Source organism: Physeter macrocephalus, chromosome 13 (genome assembly GCF_002837175.3).
Source record: "Physeter macrocephalus isolate SW-GA chromosome 13, ASM283717v5, whole genome shotgun sequence".
Classification (NCBI taxonomy): domain Eukaryota; kingdom Metazoa; phylum Chordata; class Mammalia; order Artiodactyla; family Physeteridae; genus Physeter; species Physeter macrocephalus.
In genome coordinates this window covers 13760023-13782290 of record NC_041226.1, presented here as the reverse complement: position 1 = coordinate 13782290, position 22268 = coordinate 13760023, and the positions used below count along the sequence as shown (strand labels likewise).

Here is a 22268-nt window from a genome sequence, read left to right as displayed (position 1 = left end):
ACCCAAGGTGTACACATTCCCACCTCGTCCTGGCCATTTGGCCCATGTGCCCTCCTTGGGAACAAGGTTCTATATCCATGCTCACAAGTCTCTGTGGCAGCAGGAAACTAACTCAGTGTTTTCTCAGTCCTATTCTGCCCAAAATAAAAACCACAATACAACCATCCCCAAAGGACCAATATTCAAAACATAATAGTAAATTTGGGCAAATCTAAAAATAATACTAAATTTTGATGAAAATGGAAGTATATGGGAGAATTGCTGGCATAACCTTTTTGAAAATTATACCAACAGCTTGAAATTATATCAACACTGATCTAATAATTCCTAAGACTATACTAAGTACTAAGTACTAAGATTAAGTACTAAGATTTAAGTACTAAAGATTTAAGTACTAAACACTAAGTACTTAGTACTTAGATTTAAGTACTAAGATTTCTGGGTGTGAATGTCTTCATATTTCTTACAATAACAAAAATATTTCTAATGAACTTATTATTTAAATAATATTAGATTTAAGGAAAAGTTGCAAAGATAATCCAGAGTTTCTGTTTACCCTTCACCCATTTCCCCCAACATTAACATCGTATATAACCACAAAAAACATTTTTTAAATAACCTGAATGTTCAGATTAGATTACGACAGCTTTTTAAATGTGTTTAAAGACAGAAAACTTTATACTATACAAAATTTTAAAAGGAAATTGTATCATATAAACCTATTTATACAGTATAATATATATACAGTATAATAATTTACAATATATAAAATATTGCTCATCTTCAAGAATTTGCTCAAATGTCTCCTTCTCAATGAGATCTACCCTAACTACCCTATCTAAAGTTGCAGACTGATACGATCCTGGCACTTAAAATCTCTTTTACCCTACGTATTTTTTTTATCCCATAGTATTTATCACCCTCAAGCATACTAAAAAATTTATTGATTTATTGATAATATTTGATGTTTATTATATATTCCCCTCCCCTCACATAAACTCCGTGAGGGTAGGGATCTTTATCTGTTTTGTTCACAGCTATATCCCTAATGTCTACAACTGGGCTTTTCACATACTAAGCTTCAATACTGAATTTGTGAATAAGTCTATTTATAATAAGTGCAAAAATTTTGGAAGAATATTACTCAAAATATCAACAAGGTAGTTTTACAGGTATCTTATAATCCTTTCATCATTTTCTGTATGGTATACACTTTCTACCATTGATATTTATAATCAGAAAACTTTTAAAAATGGATATTTGCATGTGTACTATTGAAAAGACATGGCTAATGGGATTTGTATGTAAATGGTAAGGAACATGTAAATCCTTAAACATACCAGAGGCTCAACATTTTTTTCAGACTTCTATGGACCTCCTCACTGCCTCATTTATTCATCATTGATTCCAGTCTGCAAGGATTTCAGTTATTCTTGCTTTTTCTCTCCACCTTTTTTCCCATCTGTTAGATCTAAAATGTCTTCTCTTTGCATATTCCTCTAATAATTTCTTCATTTCAACACAAGGCTTTTCTTTTGCTTCTCTTCACCTCTTCTGCCTACACTACACATACCATACATCATATTTTCATGCTCTTACTTCTCTTACACATCCCAGAGCTTGCATTACATAAAACACTCACATCTCCTTATCATGAAAGTGATCTATGTTTTGGTCACATGTGTACTCCCATTGCCTTACACAAGGGCTGGCATAGACAATACAATTACAAAACAGCAAAAATTAGTAGTAATAACAAAGCGTCATCTCCTTAATTGGACCTGTATTTTCAACTAGGAGCCTGCAGACCTTAAAGAAGGTAGACATGCCCTTGCACAAGAGATGAACGTCAAAAAGGGGAAATTCAACACCCCATCTCTAATTCTTGGACTTGGTTTCCCAAAATGCCCTACATCATCTGCACTGCATAAATCCTTTGTTTCATTCTTCCAGCCTCTCTGGCCATATACTTACTGCCTCTTCCACTGCTATGTCATCATCCTGTGCCTTTGTTCTAATAAATGTTTCCATTTTTCTTGTTCGTCACTTGGTTATACTTAGTATATATTTTTTCTTAATGAACTCACTGTGGGAAACAGCTTTCCTATGACTTTCCATTTCACACTTATAAGCAACCAACATCCAGACAATCTGACATTTCTAGTGGAACCCAGAAGTTATACAATTATAAGAATTATTTTTAAAATAAATAACACCTATTTGGCACCTATTATATGACAGAACCTGTTAAGAACTTTGTATGAATCCTCCTGACAATTCTATAAGGTAGGTATAATTTTTATCTTTATTTTAGAGAAGAGGAAATTGGATCACAGAGAGTTTAAATAATTTGCCCAGATTATCAAGGAGCAGAAATCGAATTTGAATCTATATAGTATGGCTTTATAGTCTGAGCTCTTAATGATATGATAGACTGAATCTCTTTTCTCAGTTTTCCCTGAATCTGGTCTTGAATCCCATTACTATCCTTTGGAGCCTTATGATTTATTTTCTGGACTATAGCAATAGTTTCTCAACTGGGCATCCTACTGCTAGTGTTTCTTCTCTTATCTCATGTTTAAAAAATTAACTAACTTATTTTTATTCCTAAAACTCAACTCTGATGGTGTCACTCCATTGCTTAGCAACTTAGCACTTTCACTTAACTCTGGAAGTCTAAACTTTTATTCAGGCATACACAATGCCCTTCAAATTAACCTAACCTCACACTAAACTTCACAAACACTGGGTATACTAACTGACTGAGGTACTCCTAAATATTTACCACGTTTCATTCCTCCTCATGTTGAAGGCTCAGCTTGAGTCCCATATTGTCCATGGCACCCCTCTTGATATGCCCAGCAAACCATCCATTCCTGTTCTGATTTCACATATGCCTTCAGTGGAACCCTTTTTGGTCACGTGTTATAGCCAACCTCATACTGTATCTCTCCTGCATTAATTCATTCAGCAAACATAAAGCTATATATTTGTGCTATCTTTCCTATAAAACCTCAGATTTTAGAGACAGTGCTACTTTTTTTCATTTTGACATCCCTGTGGTTCCTAATTAGGTGTGTTTCACATAGGTTATATTTAATGAATGATGATTGAAATAAATATATTTATTTGCTCAAAATTTTAATGAATACTTTTCAACAATTTCTCCTAAATCAAAGTTACAGTGTTTCCAGTTGTGAATTAGTCCAATTTCTCTCCGTCTTTAATAGCCATTTCTAGACAATTAGGCTGTAAACAAGGCACTTGGAGGGAAAAATTGGTGTCAGAATCTTCTCAAGCTGTTGCTCATCTGTACACATCTGTTGGTCATTATTAGTCACAGGAAAGCATCTAAGAGTTTACAAGTTTTATTTAAGTTCTCCTTCATAGTCTCTTTATGTTAGCCAGCCATCATCAGATCCTGTGTATACTAGCCCTTGCCATGTACAAGAACTTGGCTTCTTGCTGAATCTTCCTGCTCATTCTTTATGTTTATAAAATGAAAAAGCTCATGATCAATGTCAGATTGAACACAGCTCTGGGAACTCCAGATGGCCTTTTCTGTGTGAACATTTCACACAGAAATACTACTTTGAAATGACCATTTTGGGGTTTTGACAGATTATTTGACTTTTAATAGAGTGTTGTTAATGAACAACTGAATTTGGCAAAAATCATGGCCCCATTATGAAACATATCTCATTAACACAGACCCAATCACAAATATAAGCTCCTGACAATTCTTAAACTTGTAGAATTTTAGTCTACAAATACTGCAATTGTTTTCTATTCATAAGCATAATAATAAATACTTGTCAGGTCTGTGCACAGAGCACATACAAATGCATGAACACAGAATTCAGAATGCTACTAAGTTTAACACAATATGCCATTTCTTTCAATATTATGAATCACTACAAATAGGAGCTAGGAAAAAAATTAAATGTTATGCTCTCACATTATCTAATTGAATATTACACGTTACTTTTTAAACTAAATTTTCTAGCTTTTATGTTCATGTGTATATTATTCAAGATTCACTAACTTGTAAACAATGGAAAGACCACTCATAATAAGTCAAGCCAAACAATAAAATTATTAGTTTATATGTTAGTAAGCATAAACAAATAGCTCCCAAGTTTCAAAAAAAGAGCTGCAGACCAGAGTCTTAGGAACTGGAACAAGAAACTCAATGCGAATAAGCTCTAGCTCTTCCTGGGCTTTTGTTTTTGTTTTTGTCTCTGATTGTACCCACGGTATGGAACATGGGTACTGATAATATTAGTCTATAAGCCCCAGAAGAAAGAATGGTTTTATATTTCAGTGCGTGGAAAGGATATCAACTGATCTGCCATGATTTATGTGTTCACTCTTTGGACCAGTCACTGTGGGCTGGAGACTGTGGTAAGAAGAATGCGCTTGACTCTATAAAGAGCCAGACCTCTCCCAGGAAAAAGCTCTCACAATGTCCAACAATGTGTAACATGCTGGGGACTTCTGTACTGAAGTCAGCAGAGAAAGGGCAAGGTAACATAGGAGAGTCCATGCTTCACAGAGAGAGTGAGGTTTGGATGAGCTACATGAGAGCTTAATAGTATGGTGTTCTTTTAACTTATACGGTTAGGTAAAATTGAGTTCTAGGGTACCAAAGGATTAATGATAGTTCAGAATTCTCTCAAAGCAGGAGATGAAAGTTGCTGGAGTTTTCTGTAGCTCCCGCTCGATCTATTACTGTAGAGGTTGCTCCCATCATATGCACCAACAGCCTCTTTACTTGAGGTCCCTTGTACCTGCCTTCATTCCTTTTTCTAAACAGGTTTCCTTAATCCAGGTAAGGAAATGTCAGCCGTGTCTAATTTATGATTCTTACATTTTTTAAAGCAAAATTTAATATTTTAGAACATAAATCACCCCTCAGAATATAAGAAGCATATGAAGACATACATTAATTATGAAAAATCGTCAAGGCCTTATTCCATTCTTTTCATACCTAGGGGTTCTTTATTTACACCTTGGTGATCTAAAAAATCACTATCAACTTCTTTTACCCTTCCAGTTATAAAATATTTTAATAGAGCATATCATATAATTTAAAGAGGAAATGATCTCTCCTAGTTTAGAACATACTTGTTGGAATTTATTTTCAACACTCACCACCAAAAACATGAGATTTAACTTATCGGCCAAAGGCATATTTCCAAGGAACTACCAAATCTATATTAAGTCACAGGCTAGACTTATACCAGCTAGTGTCTCCTTAGTAGGATACTATTGTTTCTCATGAGTTTTAGACATTTCCCCCTAATAACTAGCACTGAAATCTGTGACTGTAGTCACCACACACCTAATATAATAGTTAACTTTCTGTTAACTCGGTATTCATATTACAGAAGTTACAAAATATTTTATAATAGCAACTATTTTAACATTCTATGCAAGATGTGGTTTTACTTGGTTGTTTTCCCTCACCCTTATCCTGACAGCTCATCTGGGTGCCCTCATACTCTGGTGGTAAAAGCATAAATAGGGCCAGCTTTCCTACGGATCAGTTTGAATTAGAAACATGCCAATACTCTGGCCCAGTAATTCAGCTTACAATAATTTATTCAAAGGAAATAATCAGAGAACCATACTACACACTTACTAAAATGTTTACTACAGGTTCATATATAATACTAATATAAATATATATTATAGTAATATAATAGAAGTAACGTTCATGTCAGACTTCAAGAGAATGGTTAAATTATGGCTATTAGAATAATATCCAGGTAGAAAATGTTTTGATACATTTTTTTGAAGGATCTGGCAGAATGATCAGGAGAACAATAGAATAATATGTTACACAACAGGTTACTACAAAGAATATACAGCATGGATCCATTTAAGTAAAATATGTATGCATAGGCAAAAATAAAACTTTTGGCAATATCTTAAAAATAATTATCTTTAATTGTAAAATTGTACTTCTTATGTTACAAAATTTTTACTATGATGCATCACTACTAAAATAGTTATAAAAATTAAGGTTTAGTTATTTAATTTCATTCTCTAATATATTTACAGGTACTCCATCCAAGTATGAAAGAATGTATGGTGATGATTATGAAGGCAGAAGTAAAGACAAATAGGGAACATTTCTTCCAACTTACAAAAAGGAAGGTATAAGAGCAGGTATTATTTTTCCGTTTATGAAGACAAAGACTACCATTTGTTTATAAAAACAGAAAGTAGGTGCAAAGATTCATTAAGGCTTTTTGTGGATGAAGTAGAGGTAGGAACATCTGGCATATTATCTACTATAAAAGAAAAATAAGGACCAGTTAGAAAGCTACTGAGGCAATTTGGATGAGAAATCCTGGTGGCTTGAACAACGGTAGTGGCAATGAAGATGAAGAGAAGATTATGTTTTTAAAACATATTTTGAAGGTAGAAATGACAGGTCTTGGCGACGGATTGGGTTTAAGGTAGAAGGAGAGAAAGGAATCAGGATGATACCCAGGTTCCTGGCCTGAGCAACTGGCTGGGTGATGGTGCCCTTTAATAAAATAGGAAAGCCTGGGAGAAAAAGAAAGATCAAGAGATCAGTTTTGGACTTGATAACTCTTGGGACCTCTATAAACATACAAGTGGATATAACAAATAGATTCTTGGACAAAGGAATTTAGAATTCAGAGCAGATACTCTAACTAGAGGAGATACAAATTATACATGTGTTGTCACATTGCTGTTGTTTGAAATTTAAAAATGGATTAGATTAGGAGACAAGTCAGAGAAAAGAAAGAAGAATTTCAGTAGCTGGAGACTCAGTAGCTGGAAGAGGGGGAGATAGGAAACGAGATTGAGACAGAGTAGCAACAGAGATGGGAGATACACCAAAACCGTAGTTTCAAGGGAAGAAGGTTGTTTCAAAAACGGAGTGGATGAAGGCATTGATCAATGGTAAGACAATGAGGAAGAGGATGGCAGAAGTGTGCTCCCTGAATATTCCAACAAGATATCATTGTGGGCCTTGGCAAGGGCAGTATTGGGAGCAGAAGCCAAGAATGGATTGACAAAAAGATGAAAAGTAAGAGAACGAAGGCAGCAGAAATATACAACGTTTTTGAAAAATTTGTCTTTGGAGGGAACAGAAAATGAGGCAGTACTTGGAGAGGGCTGAGGAGTCAAGGGAAGTGATTTCTTAAGGAAAAGCTTTTATTTTTTATATTGAAATGATTCAGTAACGATTCTATATTATAGGAAGCAAGTAAGCAATATTATAGGAAGCAAGTAACGATTCTATATTATAGTATTACAAGCTGTCAATGAAAGTTTTCTGGGAGGTAGACAGCTTAAAAACGTATCGAAGAAACCTCATTAAAATGTTCTATACACCCAGTTGAAGTAAATATGAATTCAATATTTGGGTTTTTCTTCATTACCTCTCTTTGGATATGAATTTTTTCTACTATAGTTTCTCATCCGGATTACTACATTAGCTTCTCACTGCCTCAAGCCTTACTTCTCTGTTATCAGTATCTTTCAAAATCCCAAATACAACTATATCTTACCATAAAAAGTCATCCCTAAGCTTTCAGAATAAATGCTCAACTCCTTACTTTACCTCTTCACATCAGCCCTACCTCTTGAACATCTCCCACTTCACTTATTATGCACCGTTTTTCCAAACAACAATGACATATTAAATATATTCTAACTCTCTGCTTCAGACTTTTATATACGCTTAGAATACATATTTGCTTAGAATCTTCTCTGCAATAATCACAATACTTAAATCATATCCATAAATACATACACTCTTACACATAAAAAACCCTTTTATATCTAGATAATACTTTTTAGCTCTCAACTCAAATGTGTCTTCTTCTGGTAAGCTTTCCTTAATCCATTTGTTTTGGATTCTGATTCCATAAAGTACATTTTACCAATCATAGCCCTCATCCCACTGTATCATATCACTGGTTTTCTTGTCAAAATTGGAAGAAAATAGAAGGTCCTGGAAGACAAGAGCAAAGGTTCATGAATCTTGTAGTCCCAGACCTAGCACAATGTCTGACAATTGTTCTTAACATAGAGTATAGCAAAATAGCTAGAAGGAAGCTGGAAAGAGAATTGGGAAGAAAAAAGAAGGTTTTACAATTTATAGACATTCCCCAGCTGAATCTTCAGTCCATTATGCCAACCTATTTGAGAGCCACTGAACTGGGGAAATATCCATTCCTGGGAAGCAACAGGAAAAAATTACTTCATTGTTTTCCTTATGGGTCTGAAATCATACCTAATTAAAAGAACACTTTGTTTTTCTTAACATAGCATATACTAAGAATTGCAGATGTCAAATTTTGGCACATTTGCAATAAACTTACCAAACAAAAATTTAAAATTCACTACTTGAACCAGATAGAAGATTGGAGGAAAATAAAATGTAACATTAATGATAACCATATTTTCTTCAAAATAGGCTGCAGATTTTTGAAGAACACTGTTATTCCTTATGGTTTGGCTAATCCAAGTGAAAGAATCGCTGCATATTTTGATGTGACATACTTTTTGGTCTTACTATTAAAACAAAACAAAAAAATGTTTTAAAGTATTTCACCTCTTAAATAATATGGCAAAATGACAACAAAAATATCCTTTGGCACAGTCCTATATATACATTTTCAAAACTGATTAAGCCTTCAAAATATGTGTCCTATTCACCTCTGCTTTCCCGCTCAGGCTATCTCTTCATATCTTGTGTCCTTTTCAAACAGTTACAACAGGTAACTGAATCATCTACTTGCTACAAATACATCGAGAATTTGTTTCTCACCCTCAGATTGCAAGAAAGGGGTAAAGGAAAAGAAAGAATATGTTCTACTTCTTATTCTGTTATCTTCTGATTAGTTTATTGATCCCAAACTTGTGTTTTCAGAATTATTTATCATCATGATATATGTTTGCTGAGTAGTTGGTTTCTAAAAGGACATGCATCCTGCTATGGGAAAACTTAGAATAAAACCATAGTAAAATACTTAGAAATTTTAGTTCCTCTTGGGCAATACAATGTTACATGTTAAGGAAAAAAGAATATATATATATATATATATATATATTTTTTATATATATATATTATATATATATTATATAAATATATGAATCACTGGGCTATACACTTGGAACTAACATGATATTGTAAATCAACTATACTTCAGTTTTGAAAAATTGAGTAAAAAAATTAAAAAAATAAAGTGAAGCCAATCAATTTTTATGTCTCCTGGCTTCCCACTTTTGAAACGCCTGGGTGAGTCCATCTCTTATCCTCTCTGCACCCTTGAGGCCTTCTTGTTTATTTGAAATAAAACTAAGAGCTGCATGAGAAACCAGATTAAAAAAAAAAAGGAGGCCGCAATGAGGTAGAAAAATAAGGTTCACAAGAGTCAGTGAGTGAGAGAGCAGGAAGAATTAACAATTTCGCATAAATTTGGAGAGCATGTCCAAAATACAAAATAAATGATAATTCTTTGGAAATATTCAGTTAAGTTGACGCTAATTGACTATATCCTCTTAGAATCTAGAAAGGAGAAAAATAACACCATGAAGTTGAATGCATTTGTTAAAAACATAGTCTCTACTATATGGAACCAAATGGTCAAAATTAGAATTATGTTAAAATTCAAATAAACACCTTTTCTGATTGTGTTTCACTTTACTGATCTCTTAAATTTTAAATTTTTGTTTAGGTTAGGTAATTTATCTTTTATTGAATCTTCTTTGGGGTATAAATAAATAATTCAGAAATAGTAAATAAAATTTCTAATAAAAATGTCTGATTGTATAAAACAGGGACTCTTACATAGCAGAATACCAAGCATCAAAGACAAATACCAAAGTTTTCACCATGGAATAATCCAGAACAAAGCCTATAAGACATGGAAATATCAACCACTTCTTTGTGTAACGTAACATGTGAAACAATTATAAACTGATTAAGTGATGGATTTATTGACCTTTGTTTACAGGCTCTGACGTCAACTGAAACAACTTATTTTGAGTCCAAAGCATGTTCATTAATTGAGTCCACTGCCTTTTCATATACTTGATTCTATCACCCCTACGACATGAGTGATTGGTCGCAGACGCTAATTAACATGCATTTGGAAAAGCACTAGGGAAGAAGTCAACAAAAATTTTTCATGAAAGGTTTGTGGTCCTGAGTAGCAATGTGATAAAATGGAGAAAGACAACTTCAGTGGGAAGCAAGGTTTAAATATTTGAATCAAGGGTTTATAGGTTGGTTTTGCTCTCAGGGTTCTAAGTTCTATAGCACAGAGTATTCTGTGTTCTTTTTTTCAAAATATGTTTTTGTAGAGGTAATGAACATACATGGCATAAAATACAAAGTACAAATGCCCATATTTTTAGAAAGTAAACCTCCTTCCTAACCTTAGCCATTCTTTCCAAATTTCCTGTGTAGTCTTAAAAAAATATGCTATGCATATATGAGCATATATATGAGTCTATGTCTATCTATCTATATATCTGGCTACCTATCATCTATCTATTCATCTTATACATCAAAGGTAACATATTAATCTTATTTCCTGTGCCAATCTTTTTGAAATGGTAATATATTGTGAGCATCTTCCATATTGGTATATATAGGGCTACTTCATTCTTTTTAAAGCCTTTTAAGTTCTGTAGAAGTTTTCTTCTTTGACACAAAGCTGGCCCCATAGTTTATTGGTTAATACTAAATTTTTATTAAAGAAAGAAGTAAAAAGATACACTTGTTTATCTATTGGTGATCAATATATTCAAACTTCCCATAACCGACTTCCTTTCATGTTTACCATATATAATAATTTAATACATTTTCAAAATTGGCTTAATTTATTTTAGTTGTATTTTGTTAATTCAAAGTTTGAGAATCATTATTTCGAATAATGTATGGCTGTCTTCCAGTTTTGAAAATACTCTGCTCTTAGAGGAATTGGGGGAAATCCAGAGAAGTAATTATTGGGTTAAAACTGTCCATCCAGAAGGCTAGTTCTCCAGCTGAGAGACTGTTAACATGAATTTCATATCCATTAATTCTGATATCCTTTACAAATATCATTTACATGTGTGCACAGTCTCACGGGGATTTGGTCTCTGACTTGACTGCTTTGGGAGGCTGACAAGCACAGACTCTTTAAGAATAGAGCATCCAAACTAAACTGTAATCCTTCCAGCCTAGTCATCCACTTAGACAAAAATGACCAAATCTTTGGTCACTATGTTGGAACAGGAAAGAGCCATCAAAGAAGGAGCCTTCAGTTGTATTCTGTTAGATTCTGGGAACTATATGATCAACCTGAAAATGTGCAAAATAAATATCAGTTAACTAAAAAAAATATGAAAGAAAATCATAAGCTAAATCAGTTAATGGTCTTTGCTCATGAGGTCAGAGAAGTATAAAATAATAATCACTAGCATTTGCACTATGTATTTTAGGTTTACAAAGTACATTCGCAAATACTAATTCAATTTAATAATTGGAACTTGGTGTACTGCACGTGTATGAGTATAACCACAAAGAGAATTCAGAGATTTGTATGTTAACATAATACCATATGTTCACAAGGCCTCTACCTATGACTGACATTAATACCTTTAAATTATTATAAGGTAGTGAATAGAAGGGGGTGGAGGGGGGTGGGTTTCTTCTGAGGTATTTATAGTGTTCTGTCTCTTGATTTGGGTGCTGGGTTTCATTGGCGTACTCAGTTTATGAAAAGCCACCATGTGTGATTTGCATACATTTGTATATCCCAATTTACTTCAATTAAATGGTAGGAAAACTACAGAGTAATACATGCTCTAAGTGTTAAAACAAAAATTTTAAAACATTAACCATAAATTTATCCAAATGTTCATGGTTCACATGTTTTTGATCTATTATATTTCCACAAAATATATAATCATAATGTGGCACTTTTTATAATTCTTTTTTCACTTTATGATGTATTATATACTAACACCTTTCCCTCACAGTAATAATACCTCTAAAGTAGCATTTTAATTATTTTTTCTATTTGGCGAGACCATCATTTATTTTTGATTTTTGTCATTTTTCTCTTCATGGGACATTAAAATATATCACAAATGAATTGCTACCTTTACTTGTTATGTTAGCACCCTTGTGCCCTCAAAGCCTATTTTGGTTTCCATTTTCATTCTAAGCCATCTAATCAATAGTCAATAAAATAAAAAAAGTCATTTTCAGAAGAAAAGCCAAGCTGTAAACCAAACACGAAGAGAATTGTCATATTTCATCAACTCTAAGATGCACATATTCGTCACATTTTAACATCTCTGAAATCAAAATGCATAATGTAACTAATGATGGCTCATAGACACTATCACTCAGGCAGCCCTTATGATGAAATTGTCACTGCTTCATGTCTCACATGTGTCAACCTCCTCATAGCTCTTCGAGTCATGTGCTTTGTTTCTACTACATGTTTCATATAATTTCTATTTAAATATTTTCAAAATATTACATTTATCATTATTTTGTCTTATTTGAGTCATGGAAGCATCAGGAACAAAACTGATACTGAGACAAATACCACTGTAAGAGAACTAGTGATAATTCAATATTTTTGTAAAACAAAACAAAATACATTAAGGATTCTAAATGAGGAAAATACCCATTAGTTAGAATCTTCACTTCATTTTGATTGCAAACAAAAGCAGGAGAGGTATATTGACTGCAAAATTAACAAAGCTTAAGCTGTAGGGTCTTTCGTTTGTCTACTACATTTCAAATACACTGTTAACCAGAGTGTGCAAAAACACGATCCTTAGCCCTGTGAGCTAAACTCCAAAGCAATAGAATTCATCCTTTAGCCTAGATGATAAGGAAGGTGGATGGGATACACTTAAATGTCACATTCTCTTGGAACTTTTGTCTGGCTCTTAAATTATTCTTGGTTCTCTTGGTAATATTCCCACAGTGAAAGCTTCACTATAATTACATATGAACTTGGGTATATTTTGAGGCATTAATCTTTGTCAATTGTTATTATGCATACATACATACACACAGAACAAAAAAATGAAATTCTTCCATACCTAGGGAAAGAAAAGGGGTCAAGTATGGTCCTAATCCCTAAAACCTGTGAATGTGTTACCTTACATGGAAAAAGGGATGTGGTAAGTGTAATTAAGTTAGGGGTCTTGAGATGGGGAAGTTATCCTAGATTACTATGGTGGATTCAATGTAATCACAAAGATTCTTATAAGAGAAAGCCAAGAAGATCATTGTGAGAGGCAATACGTGATGTCAGAAACAGGGGTCACAGGAATATGGAGCCACAAGCCAAGGAATGCAGGCAGTCTCTAGAAGGTGGAAAAGGCAAGGAAAGGATTCACTTAGAATCTCCAGAAGGAATTCTGATCTCTAGAACTGTAAGAGGATAAATTTGTATTGCTTTAAGCCACTAAGTTTGTGATACTTTGTGATAATAGCAGTAAGAATCTAATACACAGATGCTGATAAAATAAAAGGGTAAGTTATAAGGGGAGATAGCAGGTGTAAACCACATGGGCGAAAAAGGCCATTTAAGGGAATGAAATAATAAAAACTAGGACAAACATTTGGAAAAACAAGATCATGAAGCCTTTTCTTCACAGGAGAGACTTAGGTATGTTCAAAAGGAAGAAGGAAAAGCAGAGAGAGAATTATCAAAGATTATAAAGAGAAACTGTGTGTGAAGGGATGACTTTCTCATGGAAACAGGAAAGAATGCTGTAATAAGCACAGCTACCATGTGCTTGCTCTGTGACAGTCCTTGTCAGTCAGGGTCCTTCCCACTTTACAGAAGCATCTTAACAAGTCCTTAGAGTGCCCCATTTACTGATGAGAAAATTATGGCTGAGGGTGGGTAAATAATTTGTCCAGGCTATACACATTATAAATCGTGGAGTAGGACGTGAATCCAAGTCTGCCTGATAACAAAGGTCATGCTCTTAATCCCCTGAAAAGAAAGGAAAGTTTAGCACTTCTGTCAAGCCCTTTACTCCCTGTCCTTTGAGACAGGGGGGGACGAAGTGAAAATGGATGAAGAAATTAATGTGCTTTGGATATAAAAGCAGAAGGATGAAAATGTATTTCATAAGATAAGTTTAATGTTTTTTCATGAGCCAACTTTTAAAGTATGAGGTCAATATCAAAATATTTTCCATTGAATCACAATATTCAATCAATATGTGATTATTTTTATGCACAATTTTAACAAATACTATATGGTCAAGAATTTCAGTTCAACTAAATTGTTATGTTTTCCCTTAAAAGAGAAAAAATAAGTTAGGAATAAAATTAACATGCCAGAGTGTTCAGGTTGAATCTAAATCAAAATAAATTATATTTCTAGTGTGTTTCAAAAGTAAGAGCTATTTTCCCACATCTCTGAGTTACAGATTTTACTGAGTGAGAAAGTCCAAACTACTTTGCCGAACACAGTGTGAACTGACTTATCCGAATGGTATTTTGTGTTTCTAATTTGGGAAGGTTCTTGGTTTAACAATTTGTCTGCATCCAAAAAAGGAAGAGAGACCATAATAAGAACTGGGTAAGTACATGGAATCAGTCGTTAGTATGCAGATATTCTCACTTAGTATTTTTTTTTTAATGTTTAAAATCTATGCTTTCTTAAAAATCCAGGTATCATTATAAATTTTAAACAATTAGATATGATTCATTCAACACTTGATTGGATTTGGGCTAAATTTTGAAGACAATTTAAAACGCAAATTGATGACAAAAACAATGTAATTTGGGAAAATATTTCAAATGAATGGGCCAGTTTGGACAGTTCATAGAAGTAATAATAACGATAAATTAATGATTTCAAGGAAACTGTTGGATAGCGGAATCAAATATGTACTGAAGTAGAAAGAACAGATTGTCATTTTGAAATAATACAATTGTGATGTAGACAATAAACATAAAATGGTGCACCAGACTTTACAGGAAAAGGAAAAAAGTTTAAAATCATAAATGAGGAATGGAGAACGGAAGTGCAAGCTATGAATGGCAGTGTTCCTGCAGGAAAACAGAGCAACTGAACCAGACTCAATAATTAACATACAATGAAGAAAATATCCCCGAGTTTAAAAAGTAATACCTAAGCATATAGATTAAGATAGTTTATCATATTCTGGGCGGGGGCAATGAAAAAGACCATTCAAGTGAGACACATCCTGGAAAACAGCCTTCCAAAAACATTAAAAGTATACCTCCAAGCATCTAGGCAGAAACTGAACATGCAAAAAATGTGAGGATCTATTTAAGAACAAAACTCAAGTTCTCCCCCAGACACTCTTCCAAAATTCCATATAACTATAGAGAAACCTTTAGTGCAAACATAAAGTTTTGAATGCACCTGATTTTGGTCACCCAGCCAATCTAGATTTATTAAAAATAGTAACAGAAAATTTCAGATATTTAAAGACTGAAAATGTCTCCTCTTTCCCTTCTTGAATAAAATATTACAAAAGATATACTCCAGCCAAATAAGAGTTACATTACCATCTTGTACATCCTTGCATAGCCCTCCTTGAAAGACCATGTGTTTGGGGATAATTTTTCCTCACTCATCATCCATCCTCATACAAGGAGAGCTATATTCATGGAGTTTACTCACAGAGTGTATGATAACCATTGACTCAAGATCAGTCTCTGCTCACATGCAGTAGAATGTTTGCTCAGATCTATTGGAAGCCATTATATGCCCAGTGTCAGTTGGAGCCCAGTTTATCTGGAGAGCTCTCATTTATTTTGCTTACAATCTGGCTCTCTCCTACTCTGGTCTTATTCTAGCCAAAGGCTTTCTGCTGGTATTTAGTGGCAGGATTGAGTCTGTGTTGGTGATGATGTGGGTTAAAACTCTTCCACTTCAAGCCCTCTGTATGCCTATAGCACCTGTATTCCTCCATCAGAGGACTTAAAATAGTGCAGCTGTCTGTTAAATGCTTCCTAATTCTCCTACCACATTTATATAATCCTTATAAACCAGTTCCCAGCAGAGTCCTTGAAGTACAGTACATATTTTAAAATTTTGAATAAATGGATGGAAAGGAGCTGCTAGCCAGACATTATTTTAAATTTTATTTTTGGTTGACTGAGACTTCAATAGTTTATGTGTGAAATTATAGAATTTGTGCATCTGTTGCTCTTCATATATTACATATTAAACAATGTCCTAATTTGTGGGGCCACTTGTGGCTACTTTCTTACTACAATTTATTTACACAGAGAGTTTTTTCCCTTTTATTAAAAATATTATATTCCTGGGCTTCCCTGGTGGCGCAGTGGTTGAGAGTCCGCCTGCCGATGCAGGGGACGCGGGATCGTGCCCCGGTCCGGGAGGATCCCACATGCCACGGAGCGGCTGGGCCCGTGAGCCATGGCCGCTGAGCCTGCGCGTCCGGAGCCTGCGCTCCGCAGTGGGAGAGGCCACAACAGTGAGAGGCCCACGTAACGCAAAAAATAAAAAAAAAAAAATTAAAAAAAAAATTATATTCCTAATATAATTGGCCCCAGTGTATGTCTTTTACATGTAGTATTCAAGTTATGTAGTTAAAATGTTGATAACTTAATCAATTCTGAACATGTTAAATCTAAAGGATGGATGCACAATTAATAGTCCATAATCAGTGAAAACAAAGTAGACAAGGTCAGAGGCATGCTGGTGCTGGCTCATAGCAGCTCGTGAGAACCAGTTGTTAAATTTTCAGGAATTTTAAGAGTCAGTTGTTAAAAATAGGCGTTAGTAAAAGTAAATTATATAAACCTACAATTAAATAAGTCGCATTAAAAACAATGACAACAAATAACCAAAACTCATCATTTTCTAATTCTTGACTGCATTGTACTATTATCTGTGCCCTTGAGTTTATCTACATTTACTGAACTGTATGGTAGACATACCATATAATGGTGCACTGCTAAGCATATCTTCCCAGCTCTTCATTGTTGCCCACCCTCATCTTCGTTCACATATTCAGCACTCATATGTTGGATTTCCTCATATTAATGTGAAGTTTTCAATTTTTTAGTCAATGTGATTATTTACAACAAGATTTCAGTTCCCTAGAGAGCAAGGCTGAATCTTCTCTTTACTTAGTATCACTTCCATTGCACAGAACACATAACAAACGCTGTTAGGCTTTCTGCTATACAGGTATCATTGAAGACTAAAACCTTTAGGGTTCCTTTTTTTTTTTTTTTTTTTTTTTTGCGGTACGCGGGCCTCTCACTGTTGCGGCCTCTCCTGTTGCGGAGCACAGGCTCCGGACGCGCAGGCTCCGTGGCCATGGCTCACGGGCCCAGCTGCTCCGTGGCATGTGGGATCCTCCCGGACCGGGGCACGAACCCGTGTCCCCTGCATCGGCAGGCGGATTCTCAATGACTGCGTCACTAGGGAAGCCCTAAAGTTCCTTTTGAGTAAAGAGGATCAAAATGATAGTTGAAGCTTCTGATTCTTCATCATAGGGACGGCTCAAACCACCATTATTTTCCTGATGTCTGACCCTGCCATGGTCTGAGATTTCCTGGTTGGTCTAAGGATCACAAGAGGAAGACTACAATAAAAAAACTGAGAAAAATGAGAAGCAAGGGAACATGGCTGGGAGGGATGCAGCAGTAGTATACTAGGTGATTTGAAACAGGAACAGCAAATTAGTGGCTTTAAAGAAAAAAACGTAGGGAACTGGGAAAGGAACATACATTTTAAAATATACACATACCTCCAGAACAAGTCGTTGGCCTTTCCATAAAAGGGAAGAGTGTTGGCTGCATCATTTCTACTTAAGCCACTGCTTTCTTCCTCCCAGGACTGAGCTAGTTACAGGGGGCTCTTCCTTATCTCTTAGCTTTCATGAAATTAAAACACTTCTTGGCTCATATCCTTATTTTTATCTAAAATTTTGCATATCTAACATCTCCTGTGGTTACAAAATTTTTTCTTCAAGTTTCCCAGGCTTCTCCTCAGACTTTTCTAAGGCATCACACAGACCTTTGTGTAATTTAGTAAGAAATCTGAATATCCTTCTCGCCCCCCCCTTGCTCATCACCAAATGAATAAAAAATAGAATTTCACTACTTCTTGTAAACTGATTGAGACATTGAAATTAAGACAAATTGGGTTAAATGAAAAGAATGACATACCACAGATGCATTTATAATTTGTTTATAACTTTAATGTATAATTTGAAAGCAAAAGTTTCTCATAGTAAGAGTGTATGGATTAGTGAGTTATGGGCATCTTTGCATAACATAGATGTGGGGAAGACGTTTTCTGTATGCATAGACTGAAGCCACTGTACGAAATTCTGCCACTTGTCACCCCTTACAGAAATATTTATGTGAACTAAGTCAGAGCTACTGGACTCTTTTCCAAGTCAGTGTTATTGGATTTTTCCCTGTCTCCAACTTTTGCTTGCAACAGCCTGTACGTAGGATATTTGCTTTGCTATGTGAAATGGCATATGCAATATGCTTTAGATCTTGATAAATGGAGGAATCTGCCAAAGTTGCATGTCTTCCATCCTCAATTAAATTTTAATTTACTGAGAACCAACTACACGTTCAGCAGTGGTGGTAGGCATTCCAGGATAATATTGATAAGATACAGTCTTTACTCTCAAGATGATTACATGAGGGAAGAGACAATTGTAGTGCCAAACAGAATCTTTTAGGTGAAATTGAAATATTTGGAAGAGGAAGAAAGGCTTTATGGATCTTAAAACTATAAATTAAGTTTTCCATCACAATACATGGCCAGTGGGAGAGTTGAGGGAGACAAAAAAAAAAGACATCAGTGATTTGGTCACATAAAGCTATGAGTCCTCTGATCTGTGTGTTAAATGATGTATAAAAGCAAAGAATTGGAAGTAATTCTTCCCAAGTATTTCCCAACTGTGTAGGATGTCCAAAACTGAAAGGGGCACATCAGATAGAAAGGTACACAAGAAATAAGAAACGATGCAAAGCTCTATTTACAATAGCCAGGACGTGGAAGCAACCTAAGTGTCCATCGACAGATGAATGGATAAAGAAAATGTGGCACATATATACAATGGAATATTACTCACCCATAAAAAGAAACAAAATTGAGTTATTTTTAGTGAGGTGGATGGACCTACAGTCTGTCAGTGAAGTAAGTCAGAAAGAGAAAAACAAATACTGTATGCTAACACATATATATGGAATCTAAAAGAAAGAAAAAAAAAGGTTCTGAAGAACCTAGGGGCAGGACAGGAATAAAGACACAGACGTAGAGAATGGACTTGAGGACACAGGGATGGGGAAAAGTAAGCTGGGATGAAGTGAGAGAGTGGCATGGACTTATATATACTACCATATGTAAAATAGCTAGTGGGAAGCAGCTGCATAGCACAGGGAGATCAGCTCGGTGCTTTGTGTCCACCTAGAGGGGTGGGATAGGGAGGGTGGGAGGGAGATGCAAGAGGGAGGAGATACGGGGGTATATGTATATGTATAACTGATTCACTTTGTTATAAAGCAGAAACTAACACACCATTGTAAAACAATTACACTCCAATAAAGATGTTAAAAAAAAAAAGAAACAATGCAAAATTTCCATGCTCACCACTCTATCCTAAGAAGAGTTGAGATTAGGTAAATATGTCTGGAAAACAAGGTGTTTAGAGAAGTATTTCTGTGTTATCAAAGAATACTCTACTTTTCGTTACAGTGTTAACAAAAACCAAAACACTTAAGTACACCTCTTCAGGTTTGGCAATCCCACCTTAACATAAGAAAAACTCCAGTGGGCTGGAAATCTAATCTTTTCCTTTTCCTCCTCAGAGTTTATGGTTTGGTTAGGGTTGTCTTTAAAGGAAACTTTGCTCCAATCACTTTTCAAAAAAGCCTACATGTATTAATGAAATAACATCTTAAAGGCTCAGAGCAAACCAGAATCTTGAGCCAACAATATGGTTATATGCTCTTATTATAAAGTTTTATAATAAGCTTAAACTATTGTTAGGCACAGGTAACTTTAACGTAAAGATTTACAAAAGTAGAGTAAAGGATTTGCGGGCCATTGGTTTTATTGACTACTGCCTTTTTATAATTACTCAGATTTCAGAAATCAATTCTCCCTGAAAAAAAATGGTATTTTTTAAGATTTTAGAAATTCTTCAGTTTCCTTCTTACCAGCTTCAACTGATTAAACCTATGTTAGTCTGTTTAATCACACTAATTACCATGTATTTTGACTGAGCAAGAAGAAACATATTAGGAAATTTACTCACCAACTGTTTTACTACAGTATAAATCACCAGAAAGGGAAAAAATGAAATTTAGCTAATCATTTAGTTTACATGGAAATAGCAATAATACCAGATACACTTCCCAGTTAAGCATTCACTATGAGACAAATACACTGCTTTATTTTATCATGTCCATAACTTTTTTTTTTTTTTTTTTTTTTTTTTTTTTTTTTTTTTGCGGTACGCCGGCCTCTCACTGTTGTGTCCTCTCCCGTTGCGGAGCATAGGCTCCGGACGCGCAGGCTCGGTGGCCTGTATATGGCTCACGGGCCCAGCCGCTCCGCAGCATGTGGGATCTTCCTGGACCGGGGCACGAACCCGTGTCCCCTGCATCGGCAGGCGGACTCTCAACCACTGCGCCACCAGAGAAGACCACTGCGCCACCAGGGAAGTCCATGTCCATAACTTTTTGATGAAGGTATTGTTAGTGCATTTTACATATATAAAAATTATAAGTTGCTCAAAGTCATACTTGGTAAATGATAGACAGAACCAAAGTTCTGAACCAGGTCTGTCTGATTTGCTGCTCCCTACTCAATCTGTTTAAAGTAAAAATGTTTTTGGTCCTTCTTCTTCTCTTTTCTCATTCTCATGGAATCAAAAATATATATTTGGATTTATATCTTAAGCTTAATTTTTGTTTATTTCTTTAGAGTAAGAAAAATAAGTCGTAAAATTATTGCAATACCAATGTTCCATAATCCATACTCTTGGGTTAATTTCATGTTTTGGTCAGCCTATCTGACAACACTGACAATTTATCAGTGGTTTTCAGGTTTAGCTATATCAACTTTGCACTAATGAACTAAATAAAAAGGTTTCTCCAAGAATTAATTTTGTATTGGGGTTTTTGCAAATTTCATTCTGTCACTTCCAATACAATGCTAGAGAGTTTTGATTTATCAAATTTTAGGGAATCAGAAGAAATTTAAGAAATTTTTAGAGAATGTTTAACATGTCTACATCATTAGAAATATTTTTATTAAAAATGAAGAGGGGGCTTCCCTGGTGGCGCAGTGATTGAGAGTCCGCCTGCCGAAGCAGGGGACGTGGGTTCGTGTCCCGGTCCGGGAAGATCCCACATGCCGCAGATCGGCTGGTCCCGTGAGCCATGGTCACTGAGCCTGAGCGTCCGGAGCCTGTGCGTCGCAGTGGGAGAGGCCACAAAAGTGAGAGGCCCGCGTACCACAAAAAAAAAAAAAAGAGGTAAAACTTGACATTATCACTTATCTATTCCTAAAGAAACCAAGAGAAAACATAAGATGTTACTACATAATAAAATATTACTTTTTTTTTTGTTTTTTATGTGGAGCTTCAGTAATGGGCCAGACTTCTGTTGTTTTTTATGTTTCTGAAAGCCAAGTGTTACTGAGCATTATTTCTGTACTAACATACTCCTAACTTTACTTAGAAGACAATATGAACTTTGAGAGGGATAACAAGATTCACAATCAATGGAACTTTCTCTGCATGTTCAATGTCAGACTATAAAATCCCAAAGGAGTAAGTGAAAAAGTGAATAACCATTAACAGCATTTTTGTTCTTAAAAGATAAAAATAGTATTCTCTACGGAGTGAATTGCTTCAATAAGTCTGTTTTATGCAATTTTCACATGGTGTTCAGTTAGCATGAAGAAAGCTTGAAACACTGAACATTAAAATTTCTACTTTTATTCAGGATATAGGCCCTAAATTATATATGAAGGTCTTTTGTTAGTCATGTCCCTCTCTTAAAGATGTGGGTGGGGCTTCCCTGGTGGCGCAGTGGTTGAGAGTCCGCCTGCCGATGCAGGGGACGCGGGTTCGTGCCCCGGTCCGGGAAGATCCCACATGCCGCAGGGCGGCTGGGCCTGTGAGCCATGGCCGCTGAGCCTGCGCGTCCGGAGCCTGTGCTCCGCAACGGGAGAGGCCACAACAGTGAGAGGCCCACGTACCGC

The 22268-nt window shown here is 35.3% G+C and overlaps 1 long non-coding RNA gene across 4 annotated transcripts in view; it reads right to left on the bottom strand.

Moving 5' to 3' along the window:
* Positions 1-22268, bottom strand: part of LOC114487481 (uncharacterized) — a 440556-nt gene that overhangs the window by 31641 nt on the left and 386647 nt on the right. The window lies entirely within an intron of this gene.